The sequence below is a fragment of the Amia ocellicauda genome, chromosome 17 (genome assembly GCF_036373705.1).
Source record: "Amia ocellicauda isolate fAmiCal2 chromosome 17, fAmiCal2.hap1, whole genome shotgun sequence".
Lineage (NCBI taxonomy): Eukaryota > Metazoa > Chordata > Actinopteri > Amiiformes > Amiidae > Amia > Amia ocellicauda.
The window spans coordinates 15,308,923-15,335,643 of record NC_089866.1 but is presented as its reverse complement, the minus strand read 5'-3'; the positions used below and the strand labels follow the sequence as shown (position 1 = coordinate 15,335,643).

The window sequence follows — 26,721 nt, the reverse complement described above, 5'->3', positions numbered from 1 at the left end:
TCCGGTGAGGGGGACCTGACGGATGAGTTTGTCTAACTTGGAAACAAGAAGCTGCTGAAGAATTGTTCGCCCCCCAGGCCTGCTCAGAGAGAGGGGAGCCCCCCAGTTCTGGCTGCTCTCAATTAGGCACATTTCTGAACCCCAAGTTGTTCTCTGTGTAACAGTCTCAGATATTACAGAGAACAAAGGCAACACTTTGCCGAGTTCTTGACTTATATTTTCCAAAGATGCTGGAGCGGGAGACATTGACACACACATACAATAGCCACACATTCTCACATATGCATTAAGTGCCAGCTGTGTTGCTTAAGCATACAAAAGCCTGTTATTTTCCTCTGAAGTGGGTGTTATTATTCAAGTGTTAAGCTTTTTATAGAATTGATATAAGAACATAAGAAAGTTTACAAACGAGAGGATGCTATTTGACCCATCATGCTCATTTGGTGTCCATTAATAACTAAATATATATAAGTGCGAATGAGACCTGCATAAGTGCAAGCTTTTCTATAGTTGGACTCTGTTCATGCTATTAGATTTCTTGTTTGTTTTGCAAATGCCACTGTTTGTTTCTTTTCTTCCATTCTTGGTACCTGTGATGTCTATAGGTATGTGGGTGTATACGCACGCATGTGTTTCTTTGAAGTGTCACATCCTTTTCCAAATGTTGTAAAGATGTAACACAGCTTGCTCATTGATTTGACAACACTAGTGTATGGGATCTGATCCCTCAACTTGTTCCACTTACCCAAATACTTGTTTGGTAAGTGTAGTATATATCCCCCCAGATCTATATCCAACAGACAGCTGACCCTGGTTAAAGCGGATGGTCATTTCATACATGCATATGATGGCAGAATAAATGTCCATGCAGTGGCATACAAGATGTATGATTGCTGTCAGCCTACAAAGTACCAGTACCGACAGTTCATGGGCAGCAGAGCTTTGCATGACGCAGGTCTGCAGAGTGAAAATGTCAGGTGGCAAGTCTGAATTTTAATACGAAAGGGTGGAAGACAAGCCAGCCTTGAGGTAAGAGCAGAAATTAATGTTTCAGAAATACTAGCCCCCTTCCATCTTATTCTCCCCAGTCTCCCCTTTACAGAAGCCCAAGTCTGAGGCTCTTATTGAGGGGGCTAATTCACGAAAGAACGGCCTGTCCTCGTTTTCTTTTTTCTTTTATGTTTTCTTTTCCAGTGAGCAAAATAAATGCCTCAGTTTTTCACACACGGACGGTGTTTTCCCTTTAAAACAAATTCCATTACAATTTAGTCGGTTCTATTAACATGTGTTTCCATGGCATGTTGATTTACTGCAGTTATCAAATACATATTGCAAACGAAGTGAGACGTGCAACCTTTCATTTTCAAGCTATCGCCTCCCAAATTCGACATGGTACATTAACAAGAAAAATGACTGCATTGACGAAGCACAGAGACGTCCTGCATCTTCAAATGGCATTGCGTTTTCATTTCACTTTCATTACTACATGCTGCCTTGGTTAGGGGCACAGGCTTATGGAAGGCAGTGCTTTATCAAACGGGAGGCTGGATCTCAGGCTGCTGTTTGTGGACAGTCACACATTGAACTAAAGGGTCTCACAATTACATATTAACCCTTGGACCTGTGCATCTGTATACTCAAATATATATATATATATATATATATATATATATATATATATATATATATATATATATATATATATATATATATATGGTTTTAGGTTTTTTTTTCTGTAAAGACCCTTTTTGGAAAAAAGAAAAAAATATATAAACTTCATCACATCTCAGCTTTAATCTGATACCAAAACATAATTGCGGACAGGGAGATGGGGCTGGTATGCTAGTTATATTGGAAATACAAACAATAAGATAAGTCATATGGTAGGGTGTGTGTTGGACAAATCGTGTGTGTTTTATCCATGCTGTACACGCCTTGGCTGAAGCTACACTCTGGTGAGATTAAATGGGCTTTGGTAAAAATCAATATATCGTTTGATTTCCTCCTTATGTATTTTTTAAAGTTACAAATGTAATGACAAATGGCCGATTAGTACGTCACAATTGTGAAAACGTCTCCTTTTAGAGCCAGGACATCCTTAAACCCTTCAACCCTGTTTCAGTCAGTGCAGGTGACTTCACTCTCACCTTGTAATTACAGAAGATTGTTGCTTTTTTCTTTCTTCTTTGTCAGAGGAGTTAAGGCCACAGTCAGCTGCACACACAAACCTGGGAAATCATCCATTCAATAAAGGCCAATAATCATAATAATGAGAGCGGGAGAGAGTAAAGGCAGAATTACATTCCAGGATTTGTAAAATAATAAAGATATGAACACTCATCTATGTTATTGTAGATGAATTAACAACATGCATACAGTCCTATGTGACTTACTTGTTATCCATCTTGTTTTATAACATTAACTTTAATAAACAAAACGTTATATATACAAGAAGACCACATAAATGCTGGGAGGATGAAATACGATTTGCTGGTGTGATCTGGAAAAGTGCAATCATCGTGGGGATGCCTTCATCCTGCAGTGGATCAATAAAGGCTGAATACATTCATATACTCTGCAGATAGACTCATATATATCACATTTCACACAATCCTTTAGGAGTTTCAGATTGCTAATTAGCCAGCCACTACCCATACAGGCCGGCCGACACTCACGCCATGCGTTTGTCTGGCTAACGGGGGTCTCTGTTTCAACCAACCTCACCAATCCGGTGTAAATCAAACAAACAAAACCGCAAACAGACTATAAACACGGGAGTCCAGACAGTTCGGAGAAAACGTCCAAACACACAGGTTTTTAAAGATTTTCGCGCTAGTGAGCGGACTCCTTCCCGGAAGTAAGGGCCGCGGTGGTTTGTGGGTGGAGATGGCGGCGGCTGAAGGATCTGGCGTTTAGCACGAAACCGCTGTGTAAACTGCTGTGTAAACTGTCTAAAAGTGGACACGAAGACCGGACTTCACCCAGGTAGGAGAACACCAGTTTAGGTATTTTTTTCTTCACTTTTCTACGCGGAAAGCTCTGTTATTTCCATTGGTATAGAAAAGACAGAAACTCAATACAAACGTAGATGAGATGGAAGTAACATCCGGACAATTAGTCCCTTCATAATTCATTCTTCTCTGTGGCTGAAGAAAAAGGACAGAGATTACAGATATGTTTTGCAGATATTGTCTGTGTATCAGCTAGAGCTTGTTATTGCAGATATTACAAACTACTGCGTTAACTTTTAACCCCAGATCCTCCCCACTCCCATTCCGAGGACTTGATTTTTATCGTTATGTGAAAATCAATAGAAAGGCAACACACGGTTTGTATACCTTTTTTAAATCCAGGAGCATTATGTTTTCAATCAGTTGAACAGACCTGCGCATCCACGTTATCCCTGGGGAGTAAGTTTGCACCCTCATGCTAATGACGTCAGGAGGGCTTGATGGCACTGCGGCTTCAGCTCTCCACAGTGCCAGCATCTTAACCTAAATATCTTCCGCAATTGGTGAGAAAATGTGAACTCTTTGCTAAGCTGCAGTCCTTGGAGATGAATTTTGAGGTTTCAAACAACCTCTACTGATCACACCATCAGCTGGCTGTTCTTCTGGCCCCAGGCTTTCTTCCCTTGCTGAGGAAAGCTCGTGGCCATGCATCTGTCCAGTGAAGCACCAGACATCCTCCTCCAAAAAAAAGGGTAAATAAAGAGTCCACTCCCCATGGCCCACAGATGCCCCACATGCATTGTTTTCCATTGCTTTACCACCATCTGGTCTTATTTACCACACAATGCCTGGTTAGTGTGTGAGTTTAGGTCTGCAGCAGAGATACGGGGTGTGTGAATGGAAATCACTCTGGATTTGTTGAGGCACCAAGCTAGAGATCCCCTACCCAGCCCCCAGTAGAAAACAGCTCAATCAGAGTGGCGGATACACTGCTTTGACATTCCCAAACTTTGCCTTATTTTAATTTTTTTGTATCCCCTGTATTGGTTTGATGTATTGCAGTGACGATGATGTGTGTCTGAAGTTCAGCCCATTTCATCTTCTTAAATTACTCCCCATCCATTTATCCTCGCTCTGAGTTATTTAATGAAGCCTCTATATTTTTAGTCAGACAGCACGGTCTGAGACACGCGGGGATGAGTTATGGATGGCAAACACAAAGCTGAGTGTTTCAATGAAGCGCAATTAGTTCTTGCATTGCACAAAGGTGGGGGAGCTCTGCTCTGTCTGCCCTCCTTTAATGCAAAAGGGAAACTGTAATGATATCAATTTCATCTGATGCAATATGGCAGCTCCATATTGAGGCAAAGCTTGTGAGTCACCCTTTATTTATTTGTTTAGTTTTCCTCAACAAAAACGAGAATTACTACACAGTGTGACTGTACAGTGCAAATGAAGAGTCTTCATGTCTTTGTATTTCACTTGGAAACGGCTTCTCGATCACAAAAGGCCTATGTGCAAATGCATTTGCTCTCCTCGGCTTTATGTCTGTGCTGTGTTTGTGAGAGGGACCGCACACAGAGGACTATAGGGTAAGCATAAATATGTCAGGAGTTCTAGAATGATATCAGAACCATTAGAATGCTCTGTTGTGTTCTTCCACATGGCAAAGTGAAATCAGTCCAGTTTCAAATAGCACTTACTGATTATCTCCGAAACCATTTGGCCTAAACTTACATTGTCTACATGACTACATGAAATCTGAGTTCTTTTATTTTTCCCTGCAAAGACCTTCCATTATTTAAAATAAGCAATTTGAACGATAGTGCCTGTCAGCTCTTAATACACTAGCAGATATTGAGTGTGCACACTTTCAGAAATAAATTACCCCCAATTAGGTTTGCTGCTTCTTTTGTGGAGGGAAAAATCTCAGAATTGTTCACATGCAAAGTGTTTCACTGGTGAACAAATAGGATGCAAAAGTAATGAAGGAACAGCCAAGTGAATAATATCGCAGATTCCACAGATTTGATGACTGCTTATAGCAGTTTGCATGCTAAAATGCATCTTGGAAAGCTGTACACTGGCACAAAGCCCTGGTCTAAATTAAAAGAAGGCTTGTGATTTCTGTGAGCAAGGGGCCTGTTGCCTAATTACAGCAGTGCATTAATGTTGCTCAGATTATACTGCATAGAAATATGCACTGATAGTTTATACAAAAAAAGAACAGGCTCAGAAGAATGAGTAGAGCACTCTTACAACCAACTCCAGATTACTGCTTTTGCACAACACGACCCTCCTGCAAGCTGATAGGCACCGTGTTATGCTAATGTGTGCTATTACCCTGGCAAAACCAGGCTCCACACTTCAGCATTCATGATAAACAGTTGGGAAGTATATGAATATGACTGTTTAATATGACTGTTTAAAAACCTTGACTAGTGTTTCAGAAAAAAACAAGACAGGAATACAAAAATATATAGAGAGAGAATCTCACGGCACTGTTGTTAATTTCACTCTGCGTGATGCACATTATCAATTGACGAGTCAAGTACCTCAAGTGTCTAACCAGAGAGCAAGAGGAGCAATGCCTTACATTGTTTTGTTTTTTCCTTCTCCTCTCCTTCTGTCCTTCATCCTTTGTGCTGAAACTGTGAAGCACCTGACAAACAAGCAGTGACAATTTCATATTTCAATGTAAAAAACTCTTTTTGGGCAAATGCAGCTTTACACTCTAAGCCAATTGATTTCTTATTTTTTATTTCATTCATATATACAGTACTGTGCAAAAGTTTTAGGCAGGTGTGAGAAAATGCTGTAAAGTAATAATGCTTTCAAAAATAGAAATGTTAATAGATGCAGAATGCAAAGTGAGTGAACAGAAGGAAAATCTACATCAAATCTATATTTGGTGTGACCACCCTTTGCCTTCAAAACAGCATCAATTCTTCTAGGTACACTTGCAAAAAGTCAGGGATTTTGTAGGGATATAGTCAGGTGTCTGATTAAACTATTATACCAAACAGGTGCTAATGATCATCAATTCAATATGTAGGTTGAAACACAATCATTAACTGAAACAGAAACAGCTGTGTAGGAGGAGTAAAACTGGGTGAGGAACAGCCAGACTCGGCTAACAGTTCACTGTCAAAAGTCATACACCATGGCAAGACTGAGCACAGCAACAAGACACAAGGTAGTTATACTGCATCAGCAAGGTCTCTCCCAGGCAGACATTTCTAGGCAGACGGGGGTTTCCAGATGTGTTGTCCAAGCTCTTTTGAAGAAGCACAAAGAAACGGGCAACGTTTCACTGCAACCGTAGATGCAGTGGTCGGCCAAGGAAACTTACTGCAGTAGGTGAAAGACGCATCATGCTTAATTCCCTTCACAATCTGAAGATGTCCAGCAGTGCCATCAGCTCAGAATTGGCAGAAAACAGTGGGACCCTGGTACATCCATCTACTGTCCGGAGAAGTCTGGTCAGAAGTGGCCTTCATGGAAGACTTGTGGCCAAAAAGCCATACCTCTGACGTGGCAACAAGGCCAAGCAACTCAACTATGCAGGAATACACAGGAACTGGGGTGCAGAAAAATGGCAGCAGGAGCTCTGGACTGATGAGTCAAAATTTGAAATATCTGGCTGTTGCAGAAGGCAGTTTGTTCAATGGAGGGCTGGAGAGCGGTACACGAATGAGTGTCTGCAGGCAACAGTGAAGCATGGTGGAGGTTCCTTGCAAGTTTGGGGCTGCATTTCTGCATGACAACGACCCCAAACATACAGCGACAGTCATTAAGAACTATCTTCAGCATAAAGAAGAACAAGGAGTCCTGGAAGTGATGGTATGGCCCCCACAGAGCCCTGATCTCAACATTGAGTCTGTCTGGGATTACATGAAGAGAGAGAAGCAACTGAGGCTGCCCAAATCCACAGAAGAGCTGTGGTTAGTTCTCCAGAATGTTTGGGCCAATCTACCTGCCGAGTTTCTTCAAAAACTGTGTGCAAGTGAACCTAGAAGAATTGATGCTGTTTTGAAGGCAAAGGGTGGTCACACCAAATATGGATTTGGTGTAGATTTGTCTTCTGTTCACTCACTTTGCATTTAGTTAATTTATAAATATAGTCTATTAACATGTCTATTTTTGAAAGCACTTAATTTTTTCACACCTGCCTAAAACTTCTGCACAGTACTGTGTGTGTGTGTGTGTGTATACACACATAAGCATGGCAGAATCCAATTTGGCTGCAGCTTAACATGAGACGCAGGAGCTATCTCAGGTACTTTGATGAGACGACCTCACAGATTTGTTTCCCATATGTTTTTTCTTTTTCCTTGCTGGGCCAAATGCAGATCGCTTTCCTTTTTAAGTTGTCCATGATATATGGCTGGTTTCATACACAGATTACTTTGATCTACTTTTTACGAAACCTAGTCATACAAGGGGATATCTGAAATAGATGAATGCCCCCCCCCATCCCCCCTGTACCTTCCTCTACCCTCCCCTTCCCTCTTCTCCTCTACCCAGCCAGTGTGAAAATTACTTTTCTATGCTTAGCTGAATACTCATAAGAGCATTCTGTGTTTGAGGCTGCTCAGTGTAAACCTTATTTACATTTTGTGTGGAGCTGCAGTCACAAGTTATTTGTATCCATCACAGATCGTCTCTGTAGTTTTTGGTGAAGCAGAACAGGGTCTGAAACATCTTAAACATTTTTTAACGCTGAGTTCAGCACCCACCTCTGCCCGCTGCTGTCTTTTTCTCATCCTTCCTGTTCAAAGGAATTTCTAATCCGGAATAATCGTGGTTAAAACATGCTTACCCCCTCCCACCTCCTAAAAACGTTAGCCAGTTTTGTTGTTCTTGCTTTGAAACTGAAATGCTTTAATGGCTTGGTTAATTAAATGAAATCTTAAAGGAGAGGAACGGCAGAAAGCGTTCCCTCCTTTTCCATTTATGTTCTCGGTGAACACCTCGGCTCCGGCTCATACCAGCTCCTGCTGCCACCTCTAACCTCATTCACTTGTAGCTCTCTTCCCTGCGCGTTGAGGCGATTTACAAGCTTTTCCCTGTCAGTCCATTTTATGCGATTAAAAAATAATAAAAAAGATGTATCGACTCCCCTGACTGTAGCTGCGATATGTGACTGATACAGTGTCAGGTGGAGTTGTTCAGTGCCTCCAAATAAATTAAATGAATCAATAAATAAGTAAAAGCTGCCTGCCTGCTACGGTGTGAGTTATCTAACCGGATTCCAGATTCTGTGTTCTGCTGGACTTCTCTCAAGGAAATCAGATCATCTTGTTGGTCTAATCACTGCAGAATACAGCTTCATTAGCTGTCAGAAAAGGCAATGGACAGCGATGGCTAGTTACTGATCTAGTTATCTTTCTAAGGTGACTTGCCCAATGAAGTTCACCAAACCCAGATACTTTGCTTTTTTCCACTCGGGACATTGGGAGAAGCCTCTATCAGACAGAGCTGCCATTAAATTACTGTTTACACATTTTGCATACAAGGTTGACCTGCAGATTAAATATAATCTGGGTCCAGATCTCCTGTGCTTTCAAGCCATGGGGTCCACTTCACCTTTCGAGCTCTTGAAATCTCAACACCATCTGCTGATCAGCTGGCCTGCACTGCTCCCCATGAACACTGTTATCTATTTCTGGAGGTCCGCTCTTTTGTTTGTATTTCGGTGCATCAAAGGGATTTTTTGTTCAGTAAAAGTTTTCTATTGATAAGCTCATAAAGTGGGATTTTATGGCCCTGTTATTACTTGGAGCTGAAGCCCTTTTTACTTAAACTAATTAAAGCGTGAAAGATAAAGCCACATGTATAGAGAGATAGATCACAGGGGAAGGGGAGGTTTATATCGTTGGCTTTTGAGGAGCAAAGGGAGAATTCAATTTTAAAATGCAGCTTTGCTTGTAAATCCCCTAATGTTGTTTTTGGCTTGATTTACTGTGGAGTTGAAAAGTGGGTTTAAGTGTCACTTTAACTAAGCGTCTGTCTGTTTTTCAGAACCCCCCCCATCCGTTTAAATGTTTGTATGATTGCATTGTGGTAGTTTAGTAAATAATATTTAATATCATCATCAGTCTATATTGATAAGAATGAAAGCCTCCCTAAGATGCCATATACCCCATGGGTATATATTGACTTCTGCTGAGGTTATTGAAATCTACTGAAAATATATGGTAATTAATGTTAAAAAAGGTTTACAAACTATTACAGCCTTTTTTAACACTGGGACAAGATGTCTGCCTAAAGATAAAATAAGAAAAAATAAATGAATGTGTAGAGGTGGGTAGCTGTGCTCCTATCATAATCTCGTTCTCAGGAGGCAGTACAGGTAATCCATTGGGCCACAGGGTGCAGGATGAGGCAAACGTCAGTGTGAAGTTCCCAAAGGGCCCACAGACAGGAACCAGGAAAATCCACACTGATTTCACAGCCTGCAGTGCAACAATTACCCCAGAAAAGCATCACTTCCTCATCCTCCACACCTGCTCACGATCACACTGTCGAGCAGATGTCTTCATGACGGCTATTGTTTCTTTCCTTGCGTTGCGCATCCCAGAGTGTTGTCATCTTTCACGGGATAATGAAAGGAGGGTTGGTTGTGAAAGTGGTTGACACATTTACGCAAAAGCGCAGTTACAGTAGAAAACTTGGGGAACTGTGAAACCGTTCATAGTTCAGAAGGTACGTGGCACTGATTCCTTTAACACAAAAAGGGCAACGAGATAATGCAGCAAGTTGAGATGCAGAACGAGATACACTTGACTTGGTGCAGATGGTTGTACTCAAGAAGTGAGAGATGCTTTCAACTGGAACATTTCAACAGACTTAAGTCAGCGGGTTGTGCTCACTGAAAGGAAAACGACCCAAGGAAGATTTCTAATGCAATGCCCAGTTACAAAAGTTGTATGAAATTGTACCCTATCACGCTTTTATTTATAAGAGGCTTCTCATGGTAAACTAAGAGTAGAGTAGTTAGAGTAGAGATTTGTACTTTGTGCTTGGCAGGGAGGGTATATTGTTTTGATTTGGTCCTACGTCTGACTTCTAATGCAAGGTCATGGAAACAATAGTTACGAGTTTATCCAGAGGATTGTGTGCAGCACATGTTGTTGAAAAACGTTTCGAGGTATAGTCATGATGGATGTAGGAAAACACAGAAGATGTTTATATTTCTTGTTAGATGTCAGGGGTCATGAACAGCATGGTGAAATGCTATATTTACATTTCCTGATGTATTTTCAATAACTTTCAGGAATTCTCCAATTGAAAAACTAGGAATCCAATATAATTTATGTGTGTAGATTGAGAGCTGATGAAGCAAAGGCAATATACACAGATTTAGGCCTGGATTAAATCGCATCCCCACCCCTCCCATCTCTCTTTACAAACTCTCTCTTCTGGCTCACAAACAACCAACAAGTTTAGATGACTTCAGGTTTTTGATATAATTCCCTCCTTATCTGCCACTTTTTGGCCCTGGTCATTTGTCACCTTTCTCCCGTTTTTAAATGATACAGTTTTAGATGGGGTGTGTTCTTACTTGGGAACTATCTTCCATAAGAAACAGTCATACTTCTTCTAGTCTCTTTGGCAGCCGTTCACAAAGTAAATAATGCAGTTTTTGTCCTCCCCTTGGGAATTTTGTGTGTTTAGGGGCTTTATTAACTGCCATCTCCTATTGTCAGGGTCCATTCTTTAAGTCTGAATAATATGAGAACCTAACAATGCTCCTCTGTGCAGCTATATTGAATGTTATGAGCCAGTCTTTTCCTCTGCCTGCTCGATAGAAGAAAAAAGTGCCTCTTCATTCACTGTGTGAATTAATGAGCCTTTGTCTTAACACTTTAATCAATGCTTGATTAATATTTATTAATTTTCCTCCACCAGGAAGGCCACTGTAATGGAATCAGTCTACTGTTTCCTATGTGGATTGATTAGCTCGGTATAGCTCTTGTATTTAGCAGTCGCCGCCTATCCTCGCGGGAACATGCCTTCTGACCTCCTACATATAATTGACTAATATGGAATAATAAATACTTTTGGGTTGTCATGTATCACTAATGACCAGGGAGGGAGCTACAAATAGCTGCTTAAATGGTTTTGTTTGTTGTTTTTATCTCTGATGCGAAGAGAAGATTGTTGGTCACCGCACCATAAAAGTTAGCGTTTAACATTTCACCTTGTTTTTGTACATGCTAACAATGTAAACAGATTGCACAATTTAGTACATTTATATATATAATATATATTTTCACTGAATATACACTAGTCTCTTGCTACCTGTGTTTAACTACATTCCTGTCTGCTTTATTGATGCTTGCCATATGACAGTTGATGTTATTTAGTCCTGTCTGCGCAGTTGATATTATTTGGTCCTGTCTGTGTCAAAAGGAAAAGCTTCACAGATCAAGCCTGAAGTTTAGAGGGACCTCTTATTCCCCAGCTTGTCAGATCGACTTTCATTAGTTGAACAGGACTAATAACAGGTCATTTGACAAACAGAAAAAACATCGAAGAGTACATTATTAAAAGAGAAATGACAGTGGTTGAATCCCCAAGAACGCGGTGGCTTGAAAGCATTGCAACACTTACCAGGGTGTGTAAGAAATGTTATTTTTATCTTTATGCTTCTGAAAATATAACCAGTGCCCTCCCCCCCTTTCCCAACACATACCTCTTAATACCCCAAGAGTTGTGTTTTGTGTCACCCTGAGACACAAATGTGAATTTCATTCTGAAGCAAAAATGCCAAGCAGCACACTCCTCCTAATGGCAGTTAATCCTGTGAAAGTACCATGGCTGACTGTGACATTGACCTTGGGAAGTTGCAAATAACAGCCCCTGCATTTGAAGATTTAGAGATTACCAGCCCTTTCCCTCTGGGTTTTTTTTTCTCTCTTAATGGACACACTTTATGGTGGTGTGACACATTTATTGGCCCCAGCACAAACGGCACTGAGAGAGGTCAAACCTCTCCTGTCCCTGTCCTGTCCTCTCCTGGGCATTCTCGGGGGTGGAATCGTCGTACCCCTTTTTACCCACACTGCACTACTCTGTAGTGCTAGGAGAGACCTTGTGTGTTCCTAACCGAAATCATAATTTTCTTTTTTTTTTTCTTTTTTGTGTCTTTCTTTATTGCTGGCAGTAAAACGCTCTGATCTTACTGCACTAAAGTCACAACCTTCAGGAGATCCTGATCTTTCATGTCTCTCTGTACAGAGGCCTCCTCACACAATTCGCTTGTGGTTGTGTGAACTGCGGTGTGTCACAGGTGATGTGTTGCAACCAACAACCCATCAGTTATAGGGCCCGACCGATATATCGGATATTGATATTAGGGGCCAATATTGGGCTTTAACATAAATAGCTGTATCGGCACATATTCCACCGATAATGCACCGATATATTTTCTCTAACTATTGGCTAAATATTTTTTTCAAATTACCATAATATCCTTCGTCAGACTTCAGACACTAAATATATACGTTTATTTCGGTTTTACAGTCATTATTATAATTTACCATTATTTTTTAATAGTTATGGTGCTTTAGTTTTCGCTGGAAGCTCCGACTCCACACTGAATTTCATGCGCAGCGCACTACTGAGCGCCGGTGAAACAGACGTGCTCATTAATCAATAAACGTGTGTTTTAATAAACCCTCATAACCAATAGAAAGTGTTTCTGAAAGCTGTGCTGCAGTTGAGTATCCATGGTTTTGATAGTTTATTTTCGTCATGATTAAAGTTTACCGTATACTATGGTATAGAGGTGCATTTTTAATGAAAAGTTCATTAAATCACTTTTCAAAATTCACAATAGCAATTAAAATAAACAAAAACAATAAATGTTCGCTGAAGATGTTGACTGGATATCAGCAAACAAAAACTGTCACCAAATGACAAGCAAGCACAGATCACAGTAAAACATCTAAAGACAATGAGTGAAAAACATATCTCAGGCAATGTTGGATAAAACTGAAACTATACATTATATTTATGAAACTATTTCAAATCCTACATTGCATTTTAGCTATGATTCGTATTGCAATATGTTTAGTATACATATTAAATAAGTTTCGAGGGCATTTTAAATACATTTTTTAAAAACAAATGCAGCTGTGCTGTACTGCCGGCACTATAACCTGTCACTTGTATCGGCAGTATTGAGCAATGAGCAGGACTTGTGAACCTGAGAGAACCTTAAAAATGCAAATATAAGCTAGACCAGCACTTAACATTATCTTATTTGCTCTATACCTTGGTCTTTGTTCTAATGCAGGGGTTCCCAAAGTGCGGCCCTCAAGGATGTTTGGTGAGGCCCTCCAAAGCCAACCTTCAACCACCCCTTTTCTGAAGCTTTTCTTTATTTTTACATTTTATGATAATTTTTTGTTACAAATTGCACATGTAATTTGGGTGAAAATAATAAAACAACAATTAAAGTTAATAAATGCTCCCTAACAGAAATGCATAGGAAATAAAATCGGTGGTTCATTTTCTACTGCGGCCCACCCATCCCATGCAACCTCTGGAAATTGGCCCTCCATTACCAGACATTGGGAACCCCTGTTCTAATGTATAGAACATACATATTTTATTCTCCCTTATTCTAATTGTATTTATTTTTACAATGTTACAATGAAAGTGTTAAGTTTATTATGTAAAAATGTAAAAATCCTGCCTTCAATGCATATTTGACACACTTTCTCTCTGACGGAGAGATTTGAGGGATCAATGCTAGAAAATGTCTGTTTTGCATGCTAACAAAAAAAATTAAATATTCGTGGAGATATCGGTAATCGGGAAATTTAGCTTCCCAATTATCGGTATCGGACCCAAAAAACCTGTATCAGTCAGGCTCTAATCCGTTATAAATGCCAAGTCTATTTCATTATAGTGAAACATGCATATATAAATTATAATTATTGAAGCAATAATGTATGTGTTTATTTTCCTGAGAAACACAAGTGCATAATTAAAAACAAAGTAACAGCATAGAGATGTAATCAAGTCAGCCTTCATTATCTGCGTTATTTGCTGTTACTTGTACACACCAACCATCTGATTGCACTGCCATCGAGCGCTGCTGCTTTAAAGTCTGTGTAAACAGAACTCCGGCTCTAGAGAAAAACGAGGTTCGAGCTCTCTAGGAGGGCACTTCATTAATTGCTCTTCTGTCTGATCATGACTTCATTGCGGCTCTGACAAACACAGCACATGTTTGGAAGTATTGTGTGTCTTCCTTCTTTTTGCTTTTGTTTTCCCTCTCATCTGTCTTCACCCTCTCTTCTTCATTGATCTGACTCTTCTCTGCGACACTGCAGTTTATCTTTCCTGCTTAACTTAATAGTCATATATTTTTTATTTTAATACCTTCAGCTCCTATTTCTGCTTTGTGTTTTTCCGGCACACGAGCGAAAGTACAGTACCGAAGCGGTAGCGTGGTGTAGTGTGGTGGAAGATGTCGGTAAGAATCACATGCTGTATTTTTCAGCACCTTGCCTTTTTATTTCATAAATAGCTAACATCAAGTAATAAATCAACTGCAAACAGATAAAAATGAAACATCAAGAAGATGGAATGCCGTGAATGGTCGGGCAGCGTCATTTCAATAAGTTTGAATGGAGTAAAAGACGACGCACAGTGGACAGTAACGAAGCACTGTCTCCAGCTGCGTGCATTTGTCAGCCGCAGCTAAACTACTCAACCTCAGCGATGAGTTTCATGCCATTTCTTTGTGTTGCGTTTTTGTTGACATTTGCTTGTTTGATTGATTTTGTTGTTGTTGTTTCTAAACACCTGACCATCATTTCACTTCATTAAGTCACTGAGAGGGGAAATCACTCATGATTGCATCAGGTCAAGTGTCTGGTAAGATATAACCCAATCAGAGACATGCTATCGAGTACTGGAGATCAGGTATCACATGCCGTGCAATATTAGGGATATCTAAGTTTGTCCACAGTGGTGAGTTGGGGTGGAGAGTAGTGAAATCAAATCTCTCTCTGTCATATATATATGATCAATATGATGGTGATGCAATTTATGCAAAACTGATTACATTCAGGCATTGAACCACGAAAACCTGATAGTTGTAATTTGCGGAAACATTAATCAACACCTTTCGGTGGGATGGGAAGGCTGTATCGACATGTGAAAATGTTCTCTCACAATTTGTGAACACGGTCATTAGAGAATAGGCAGACATTTAAATGTGCATATTTATGCACTGTTAATATAAAGATTGCAAGGGGAAGAAGAATAATCGCTGTACCAAAGCTACAATTTCCAGCCCACATCCCTTCTGCAGATTATCTATATGTGTATATGTCATTGCCTCCCCTCCTTTTTTCTAAATTTGTTATCAGATGGTGTCTTATAACCTTGTATATTTAAGGATCTGATATCAAATATCACTCTTGTTATTCAGCTCGTACTCAAACCATTAATGGAGCAATTGATTTTGTTACTCTTATGTAGCATTGTTTCATGTTTAGTTGCCTCTTCAGCTGTAGATGGCAAAATTAGGATGATCCGGGGTAGAATACAATCTCCCTTGAATCAGGCACTTTTATTATGCTTTATGGATATTGCACCGTAACTGTGTCTTATTTGTACGCAAAATACAATTAAGCTGAATGGTTATAGCCTCCCAGTTACAATGCAAACGGTCGCTGGTAATCAGTCTATTGGCCCATTATAATGGAAGTAGCCCTTAATGTGAATAGGTTCTGGGAATTTGCTGCATGTTTATGTTCTTCTGTGGTCGGAGGGTCGGAAATGTATAAATCACACTGGCTTTATTTGCATTGTTAAAACTTTTATAACCTGTTGAGCATCGCAGTTGGCCATGAAGGATGTCAATGTGCAGGAGGTTTCACCGTGGGCCGTTTCTAATTCCAAATGCTTTACTGTGCAGTAGAACTTGCGTTTGGTAAGTCTTACCTGCCAACGGCATGTTCATTTCTACCAACTGCTTATAAGAGTTGTTGAGTCTGCAGCTCTAGTGACACTTTACGTTAAAATATAAACAAAACTTAAATAAAACCTCACAAAAACCCCTAAAGGTTGTGTGTGTTGGGTGGGGTTGGGGGGCATACAACTGACCATGGCGGGAAAATGATTTATAGCTGGGAGGTTGCAGTTAATGAATAATTTTCAGGCTGCCCCAGTGCCTAAATGCAATCAGTGATTCCACTTTCCCATCTTAGGGATACAAAAAAAAAAAATCTGCTCATTCCACTGCTCCGGCACAGATCTCAGATTTATAGTGTGGCAGAACATTGCTGGCTAGCCGCACTGTGAGGAATGGTTGGTTAGCAAATTAATCAAATTGAAAACGATTTCAACTCCAACCACCTTTAATTAACTTTAAATCTGTCAGAGTCTCGTCTGTGTCTCAAGAGTTCTGTTCTTAAAGTAACAGCCACAACTGTAAATTAAATGAATGGCATTGAATATTAATTCAGGTTGTTTGTTTATTCTAATTTCATAATCTTTTTTTAATGTTGCTCCACTGGCACAGCTCAGATTCCTGCCTCCTTAATGTAATTTGTATTTGTAGGTGTATGTTCTTCATAGTGTGTATGTATATTTGTAAAGTTATATAGATTAAGTAATCATCACTTTTTCTTCTATTCCATGTTTAAGTTGTGACACCTTGGTCAAATGTGTTAGTCAGATAAGCATAGTATAATAAGAAGAATATGTATGTATAAGTATGTATTGACATACATTTTTTGCCTTTTGTATGCATACATAAAACATTTGTTTGTTTGAAGATATTCATCTCAGCTGTGTTATTACACATTTTCATTCCCACAATGATTATTAAACACCCCTCTACCTGTCTGTCTTTAATGCGTATGCTAAACAGTGTAGAGTACTGGGATGGCTCAGAGCACAGACTGTTTGAATCCAGGAGATTTTCAATTGAAACTAAAGATTTAGTCAGATTGTAACCAGCTGTGTTGCTTACAGGAAGACCTCGAACACAGCGAGTACGGCCCCAATAAAACAATCATGCTTCATTGTGAGCAGTAAATAAACTTAAGTACTTTACATTGTCAGGTACATTAGTCATGCACTGTGCTGCTGTGTTTGTCGTTGCAACGGCTCCAACAGCACGTCTTCATTCTCTGCAGCTGCGAGTCAAATTAGGGTAGTTAGCTAAGTATCCGTGAACAGTGCACAATATGATGCTCATATGCAAAACTGTTTTCTGTTCATAGACACTGCTATGAAATAGATCACGGCCGTGTTAAGGGTATTTTACGGAAAGGGATGGTTTCTGCGTCTGGTAAATGGAGGTTTGTTGTCTTGAGGCTAAAGGATGGCTCAATGAACACTGAGGCCAAAAGCATGTTCCCGTGCAATGCCTCAGCCCAGGAAATATTAACTAAGAAAATAAATCAATGAAATGATGTGAAACGGCACCATCTTACAGGTTGCAGTAACCCGTCCTTTCGCTTTCTTTCTTTACCAACATGGCATTTAAATGGTCAGGAGATTCATTCAAAAAGCAAAGCACAATCATCAGGGAAATGTTATAATAAACATCCCTGTATCTTTTTGAACAACAAAATAGAATTACTGTTATATACAGACATATATGTAAGAACGAGAGAGATGTAATTAGTACTAATACAAGTCATTAGTACTTCAGTGTTAACTACCTAACAAAAGGTATATTTACAGGTTACTTGTTTTTTTCAGGTCTTTAATACCTTTTGTAGCATTGAGATGCAGTTTGTGTTTAATTGCCTTCTGTGTGGTTGTTATGCAGGTAATTATATCATGCACTTGCAGTTTCTGATGCATAATGCAGATGTCACAGCAATATGGATGAATGGGTGGATTCATTATTTAATTATATTTTTCTATTTCGTTTTTGCTGCACTACACTAAATTAAGTTTAGACCTTACATATCCACATTTTGCAGGGCACATGTGCAGAGTAATTCCTAGTTTAATTATAAAATACACAATTAAATAGGGCTGTACCCGACTCAGAATTTTGTCAGTTGAATCGGATTTGGCTGTTCAATACAGAGATTCGATTATTCATTTTTTTTTTTATAATAGACTATCTGGCAATCACAAAATCCATTGGCATGAGTTTCAGTGATGATTTCGACCACATTAACATAAGCATGAGTCATGGGAACATATTTCTTTGCATTTAAAAATCAATAGAAGAGAGCTGCATATGATGCAAGATTTGAATTGCCGACAATGTCGGGCTACCATATGGATTTGTTGGAATAATGTGACAATGGGAAGCACACATGTATTTCTTTTTAAATCAAGCTAACCAAAATGTTTTATTTCACTGTAAACATTAAAAACAACGTGTAAATGAGTAAACAAATGACCATTTTAAAATAATTCACGACATTGCCCGACTGACATCTCTTCTTACAACAGGATAGGCCTACTTCTTTATTTATCTTTAAACAACTAATAAATAAATCGTAATTCCGCCACACTTTGGACTTATTCTGAGACACAGCCTTACCAACAATTCCACCACCTCAGGTTTCAGCTTCTCTCATTAATTAGGCCATGTGTCCACCAAAGCGTTTTTTCCTGAGGCCAGCGTATTGTAGCGATCTCGTGCGTCTATTCCACGCTGAGCGCTTGGCATTTTTTTTCTGTTCGCTGAGAGTTGAAAAATGTTCAACTTTGGTTAAAACGCAGCGCTCATTACTGTCACTTTTTATCCAGTGGAGGAGGGGCGGGACAAATACCATACCGACCGTCCGTCCTCTCTCTCTACGTGCTTCAGCCTTCCCTTCATCCAGAGCAAGGGCCAAAGCAATTACTGTACCTTGTGCCGACATTTTTACATTCAGTATTTGATAGCAACATAAACTATCTGCGACATCAGGTATTTCAACACATGACTTCCGCGGATATTCCGATTCATAGCAACCAAAGCGCCTCAGCTGAAACAGCGCTGCGCCTCCAAATCTCTCAAGCGCTCCCAGCTGGGCTGTCAGAAGAGCCGGCACTGTCAGCTGCAGAAAACGCCAACCACCAGGCAGCGCATGTTGTCTGCAGATTCTTTTTGGTGCAAGCGCGCCAGCTTGCCCTGCTAGAATATAAAATATAAGCCTACGTCTACAATTATTGTAATACTCCAATAACTTCTGATTTGACTGGCCAAAAAAAAAAAACACTGCTCGACTGAGGGGTCCCCGACTGATGATTCGACTTGTCGACTTTCAAGGGGAAGCCTTACAATTAAACTCTAGAGATGTTAACAATTAAGGATTGTGTTAGTTCTGCAAAGGTCTGATGCTTCGTAATTATAACAATGAACTAGAATTTAAAGTATCTGAAGATACTTAGTCTGCAGGTGACAGTATTTTTTTGCAAGATAATATTGAATATGTATTGTTTTTTTGGTGGCAGGTTAATATCAGTGATTGTAGTCGAAGTAGTAATAGAATAATTAAGGTAAGGAGTAATGTGCATGGTAATAGTATGTATAATTTACCATAGTATAGTACAGCATACAGTGTACTCTCTTGTACTTGACAGCCAGGGCAGTCGGAACAAGTTGGAAATACTAGGGTTAATGTGACTGCTGGCAACCTTCTGGTAGAAGATAAACTTTTATGTTCTGCTCCAGCTGTCAACATTTGGAAATCATTCTAACTTGCTTCTTAATGGACTCCGAAACGGGCACAACTGTAAGCCAGCCAACCCGACTGCTTTGATTAGAATTGCAATAAATAAATACATAAAAAAAAAAAAAAAAGCTCAACCTTGTTTAACTCAGGGGCAGTAAGTTTACGATCCAGAGGTGTGCAGTGATGGTACTGTGGGGAGTCTTGCATCAGTGGGTTGGCATGACTTTGCTTTCCTTGTCACTTTAAGGACACAGGAAAAAGCACATGCAACTCGTTGGTTTGTGTCCTCTGAACCTCCCTTTTTCTCCCAGGAGTTTCTCAGTGTGGTCTGCAGTCTTCAGATCTGCAGGCTGTCTTGCCTCTCAAAGAGGGTTTCAGTAATTGCCCGGGGGGTCAGGCCAGACAGAGTTTTGAGGTGGTGCACGCACTGTACAATACTGTAACTAAAGTGGCTTTATTTATCCTGATCTGAAGCGCCCCCCAGCTCTTATTCAGCCCGGGGGAAATTGTATGACTTGTGCATCTTGCGATTGTATAGGATTAGCTGGTCACTGAAGCACAAAATTAGTGTCTTCAGCAAATGTTTCTTTTTGCTGACACAGGTAAGGCTTAGAGCGGTGCGAGAGCAGGGCGATATTCCATCACAGAGAGATGTTTTGTTCATTGTTTAGATCTGTGTTCTGGCAAGAGAGTTTTAAGCAGCGTTGTAATGTCTGGGTTCCTGCATGCCACCCAAATGGTACTGCCCTTTTATATAATTGTAACACAATGCAGAACTGCCCCCCCCCACACACACACACCCACACACATGTATTTCTATGCATCTCTCTAATACTCTCTGCCAAAGTCTCAACAGCAAGTCCAGCTCAGGTTGGAAAGTGCCGGCAGAATTCCAGCAGCACCGGAATGTATTCGGGAAGCTTCTAGAGTCTCCGTACAGACTTGAGGAGTGATTTTGTAAACCGGATGAAAACTGACTTTAATTAGGTGCATTTAAACCCCAAACCTCTTTCTGTGTGCGTCATAAATCTTTATGAACACATGACTAATGGTCTAACGCATTCCAATTAGTAGTTAATTGAAGTTTGGTCAAGTTAATACAACGTTGCACTGTGCTTAGTAATTAAAGGTTTAACTCCATGGCATACAAATGCCTGTTCTTTCTGCTGACAGCGGCGTGGACTTGAGATACTCTGTATGCACACATTTTGTCACAGTATCTTTTCATATGACTACTTATGCAGTCAGATGTCACCTAAAATTATACTTTTTAATCAAAGACTGCCTTACAGTGGAACTTGCATACATCACTGAAATGAGTCAGAAGAATCTCTCTCTCTTTCTCTCTCTCTCTCTACAACTCTTTCTTTTATACACACAGCAGATGGATAATGACTAATGCTTAATTCATATTTATTCTTATTGGGAAAAGTTGAACACATCGAAAGGAAATTTCCCCGTCATTTCATAGAGAAATTGAAGTATAGATTATTGATTTTCAGGACAACAACTGGAATGTTGTTGATGTTGTTCACTTGTATGCAGGGCATTGTGTTAGTGTTGATGAGTGCAGTAACCCCCAAACTTAACATTGCGAAGTAACATCAGCTAAGCAAGCCTACATTATGAATAGCAAGCCTGTGCTTTCATTTCACATCTCAACTTATTTCTCTGAAGAAATGCTATTCCCGTTCACCTTGTGTATTGTGACTTGTTGACCAAATACGCTCTAACGTTATTTAATTGCTCTGGGAAAAGGTTGCTCATACAGGAACTGTAGAGGTTAACTAACCATTAAGAAGCAGAAGACCTTGTCTGACGTTGCTGTATTTTCTTGTCTTTTTTACAATAAAACATGAATGAATATATGTGGATTTTATTATTTAAATTAATATTATTATTTTTATTAGTGAAATGATTGAGAGGTCTTGTTGGAGTCTTTTATACAAGAATCATAAAACAAAACAATTGGAACACAGCTTTTGTCATATCTTCTCTGTGTGTCAGTGTCATAAATGTCTGGGGAAGTTTCATGCAATATTAATCCAAGATTTAGTGAGCCTGCAAGAACATTTATTTATTTGTTTTTTAGTGCGATTAAAGGTAATGACACATCAAGAGCTATTGAGCCGACCTATAAAAAGCAGACCGGTAATATGCATGTAAAACAAGATGATAGAAATAGTGTGGGATTACCAAACTAGCACTACTATGGTAAAGGTGAGCTTGCATTTGATCAGGCATAGAAGAAGGTATGGGTTACTGTAAGACTTTCTGTAGAGAGGGGTGATGAGAGCAAAATGTCTACCAGTGAATTAACCTTGAATGTGAGACAAAAGATAATTAAGAACCCACAACCGGATAGCAGTTTTCAACCTAAAATGATAGAGATTGTATTTATGTATTTATTTGATTAATTGTTTGATGTTTTACGTAATCCTTGCTGTGCTCCTGTATCGGCTCTCTAACTTGACTCGGATCCCCCGCTTAAGGGACCACTGCGGCACAATCCTTGATAAAAGCCTTTCTGAGTTTTGCGCTTAGTGCAGAAGTAGAGGCCTGGTGTCATGTTGAGGACAGGCGAGAGAGGTACGTATAATTAATTTGATCCTGCTGTAAGAGTAGTAATTAAGATTTAACATTCTAACATTTAAAATCCTACGTATGCCTCCCTGCCATCTGGTGTTCTGCATGATGATATTCCAATATGCACACTGGTAGCTATCCTTCAGCAGGTTTTTCTATATTTTTAAGACACCTTGGGAATGGGCAGAAAGGCCTTGCAGGGAGGTGAAATTAATATAAGGACAAACAAAGAGAAGATGTAGTTGTCGGGCAAATTATAATCCAGAAAGGGAATTAAGTGGGTTAAGTGGGATGTTTTTAGTGGAATATGTTGCCTACGCCAGTGGATTCCGAGGGTATGGTGGATGGTATTGGAATGAATGCCGTGCGTCTGTAAACCGACCCCCCGTATATCTGAAGACTGTAACCCGTAACACTTCTTCTGATTTTCTCAAGCGTTTAACGCCTTCATTACATGTCTAACTTTTCCATCTGTGCCGCCAACAGCAGGGAGTTAAAAAAATGCAGACAAATGGCAACAAACCAAGGATGGCAAAAACAATCGATAGTTTCCTGAAGGTGGTGGTATTGTTGTTGTTATTATATATTTTTTTATTTTAATGACCTGCATTGAAAGAAGTTACTTCAAACCATAGGTTTGTAAGTGGACTGTTACTCCTGAGAAATTAAAATGTTCATCTTTCCAGGTCTGTAAAACATAACGGTGCAAGAGGTCTTAAAGAGGCAAATCAATAATACATTATGAAAAACACCCTACAAGATCTGTTAAATATATTTAAGTATTGTTTATTTATTTATGAGTAGATGCCTTTACCCAAGGTGACTAACATCTCATAACCAGTTCCCTGAAAAAGAAAGACAGCCATTACCTAATGGGAAGAGACTTCTGACCTGCCAATCATTGAAAGCATGTGCCAAAGCTGCCCAATAGGGGCCCTGCTGGCAGGAGGAAGACCCGCCACTGGCGTCTGTGAAAAGTCTCCTCCTGACTGCAGCTCCCTGCCATTTCTTCATCAGGTAGGTCGTCTGGTCAAGCGACTACAAGGAAAGTGACCTTGAGCGAGAGGAAGTGGAGCTCCGTTGTGGAGATCAGTCCATTCAGCACTAATTCCAAGTCCCAGGCAGGAATTATGTCCTTTATTGGTGGTCTCAAGCGTCTCGCACCTTTCATAAACTGGATTGCCAGGAAATGGGCTCCTTGCAAGCCGAGATGGCAGCCAGATAAACTTTCAGTGTGGATGCAGATTTCCCGTCCTCAAGCAGCTGTTGCAGGAAGCACAGGATTGTTGATATGGGGCACGACACCAGATCCACATGTCTCTCTAGACACCAGTTCTGGAAAGCTGACCACTTGTGAGTATATTTGGCTCTGGCCAATTGCAGTGTTTCCCCGACATTAACAGGCAGCCTCAGAGACATCAGGTGGTACCTTTCAGGGGCCAAACCCACAATTTCAGCTGTGCTGGGTTGGGGTGCCATAGCAATCCTTCTGCTCAACTCAGTAAGTCCCATCGAATTTGAAGCTGCCATGGATCCATGCTGATCATCTGTGCAAGCGTTTCGAACCACAATTGTCTTGGTCACCGGGGGGCGATCAGGAGAACTTGAGCTCCTTCCTGGCGAATCCTCTCCAGTGTCAGTGGAAGAAGTGGCAGTCGGGGGGGAGGCATACAGCAGTTCCTGCGGCCATGGATGAGCAAAGGCGTCCACACCGACCACCACCCGTCTCCAGAGAGAACCACAGAGGACAGTGGGTCATCGCCTATGTAGCGAAGAGGTCGACCTGAGCTCATCCCAGCCTTTTACAGATCTGCTCCACCACCTGAGGTTTCAGTCTCTACTCTAAGCTGTCCGGACCTCCCCCTGGAGAGAATGTCCGCCACTGTATTCGATATGCCTGGCAGGTGTATTGCCCGTATGGAGCAGAGATTGTCTTGCACCCACAGGAGAAGTCTGCACATCACACGATGTAGTCTGGGGGAGTGTAGGCCTCCCTGGTGGTTGATGTAGGCCACCACTGACGTGTTGTCTGTCCGAACCAGGATGTGTCTGTCTGCTAGACCATGGCGAAAGTGGTGCAGTGCCAGTCGCACTGCTTGCAGCTCCTGCATGTTGATGTGTGTGGCTGACTCCCATCCCATTCCAGACAGCGCCCCAGCCTGTTCCGGAGGCGTCTATGGTGATGACTTCACGTCCGATGGGGGAGCTGAGGCGCAGATTGTTTCAATTTCTCCACCAGGACAGTGCCTGCCAGCACGTTGAGGTCACTGTCAGTGGGTGGTGTCTGTGTCTTGCTGGGTGTAGTTTGAGGGCGTTTACCCAGCGTTGCAATGGGCGCATGTGCAGCAGGCCCAAGGGAAGAATGTTCGAGGCGGCCATTATCAGCCCCAACAGTTTTTGAAATTTGACCAGCTGGAGACTCGATGCTCTTCTGAATGACACCAGACATTTCTCCAACAACTCGATGACTCCAGCATTCTCTGTGCAGTCATGTGTCTTATGACCTCCGCTGTATGTTTCTCCGCCTGAAGCCTGGAGTCTACTCACACCAGCCAGTCGTCCAGGTAGTGCAGGATTCTTATCCCCTTTGTCCTGAGGGGGGCCAAGGCTGCGTCCATGCACTTCGAGAATGTGCGGGGATCCAGTGAAAGGCCGAACGGCAGAACATTGAACACGTACACCTGGTCCTGGAAGGCGAAGCGTAGGTATTTCCTTTGTGCCGGGAGGATGGGGACGTGGAAGTAAGCGTCCCTGAGGTCTGTTGACGTGAACCAGTCACCCGGCTGGACGGATTGGAGGATACGCTGCACCGTCAACATGCGGAAGGGTATTTTCTTCAGAAACATGTTGAGGCCCCTGAGACCGAGAATGGGGCTGAAGCCTCCGTCCTTCTTTGGCACCAGGAAGTACCCCGAGTAGAAGCCTGCTCAAGAGTCTTCGTCGGCCACTGGTCGTGTCGCTCATTTCTCCCGTATCACAGTGATCTCCTGAGAGAGAGCTTGAGCCCTTTCGGGACATCCGACAGCAGTGGTCAGCACCCCTCTGAAGGGGGGGGGGGGGGGGGGCAGAGTGGAATTGGAGGGCGTATTCATCGTCATTCACACCCAGGAGTCCTGGGTGCAGGCTTGCCATTGGTCGAGTCTGGTCAGTCTGTTGTGGGGGGTGGGGTTGGCGATGACGGCCGCGTCCCTTCAGGGATGATCCTGTGGCTTCGCAGGGTGCTGTTGGGCGTCTGTCTTGCCCTTAGGTTTCCATCCGGAGAGCCTGTTCCTCCCTCTCGTCTGCGGCTGCCTTCTGTGGCGCTGTTCAGACTGCGAGCCACTAGCCTGTTGTGGCTTGGGTTGAGGCCTCCCCTGCCGCGGCCTCGACCACGGCCTGTTGGGTTTGTTGGGATCCCCATAGGCGCTCCTGTGGCTGCCGTCTAGCCTGTTGGAGGTCAGCATCTTTAGATGCTGTCTCCTTTGCCTTCGCCGGCTGTTCGATAGAGAGGTCCACCGTCTCTCTGAACGTCTGGCCTGGGGTGATGGGAGCATCAAGGAGGATGGACTTCTCCTTGTCCTGGAGCTTCGTCTGCGTCAACCATAGATGGCATCTGGCTGTAACCATAGCTGCGAGAGATCTCCCCATGGCTTTCGCCACTTCTTGCAGCAAGTCAGTCATATAGGCGTTGACTAGCTCCATCTCCTCCACATCCGCCATAGACTGGCGCTCCCTCAGGTGTCCCGTCAGGTAACCCATGTACAGGAATAAAATGGCCTGTGCATTATTGGCCCGGACCACTGAAGTCTCTGCAGAATACGCTTTCTTCAGCATGGCGTCCGTTGTTCTGGGATCTTTGCCTAATATGGCATTCGCCTGAACCAGCCTGGAATCCGAGTCCCCTATTGTCTTTTCCGCCCCTACCGTTGAGTACATGGCATCCTCCTGCCTAGAAGTCGAAGGAGCAGATGCCGGCTGGTTCCACGTGGATTGTACAATGTCCACATAATCATCAAGGAGGGGAAGGGTCTTCGCAGGCTTAGCTGTCTTCGTTCTCACAAACCTCTTCCTGGGGGCACCAGGGAATGTCCACTGCCATAACCGCACATCTCATCAGGGCTTTAAACTCCATACTCAGCCCTTGAAAGTGCTCTGACACCGAACTTGCCACCTTGGTCTCCTCTGTGAAAGATGGAGGATCCGATATGTCCGAGCGTGACATTGCTCTTGACGTATCAAGCGGTTTAAAATCCACCGACAGAGGTCGAGAGAATCCAGAGTGGGGCGGTCGCCGACCAACCACGGGGAGGCTGCTCCAGTGGAGTAGTCTCCATCTCTGTCATCTCCTACACCACTCGAATCTGTAAGAAAGAATAATGGTACAGGAGCTAGAACCGTGCAGCAGATCTCGGTGGAGGGACCGAGGCCAGCTCCGATCGAGACTTCTACTGCGCACTTACCCTTGAAGAGAATAATGATAATGAAGAAAAAGACCGTAGTCTGAGCTCCGAAGAGACAAGAAAAATTTGGAATGTACTCCG

General features: G+C 41.7%; 1 long non-coding RNA gene across 1 annotated transcript in view; it reads left to right on the top strand.

The window, feature by feature from the left end:
- The first annotated feature begins 2,773 nt into the window (after positions 1-2,773).
- Positions 2,774-26,721, top strand: part of LOC136712682 (uncharacterized) — a 62,918-nt gene continuing 38,970 nt past the window's right edge. The window contains exon 1 of the long non-coding RNA XR_010804870.1: positions 2,774-2,985. This is a non-coding gene — a long non-coding RNA (uncharacterized LOC136712682). The remainder of the gene's footprint in view (positions 2,986-26,721) is intronic.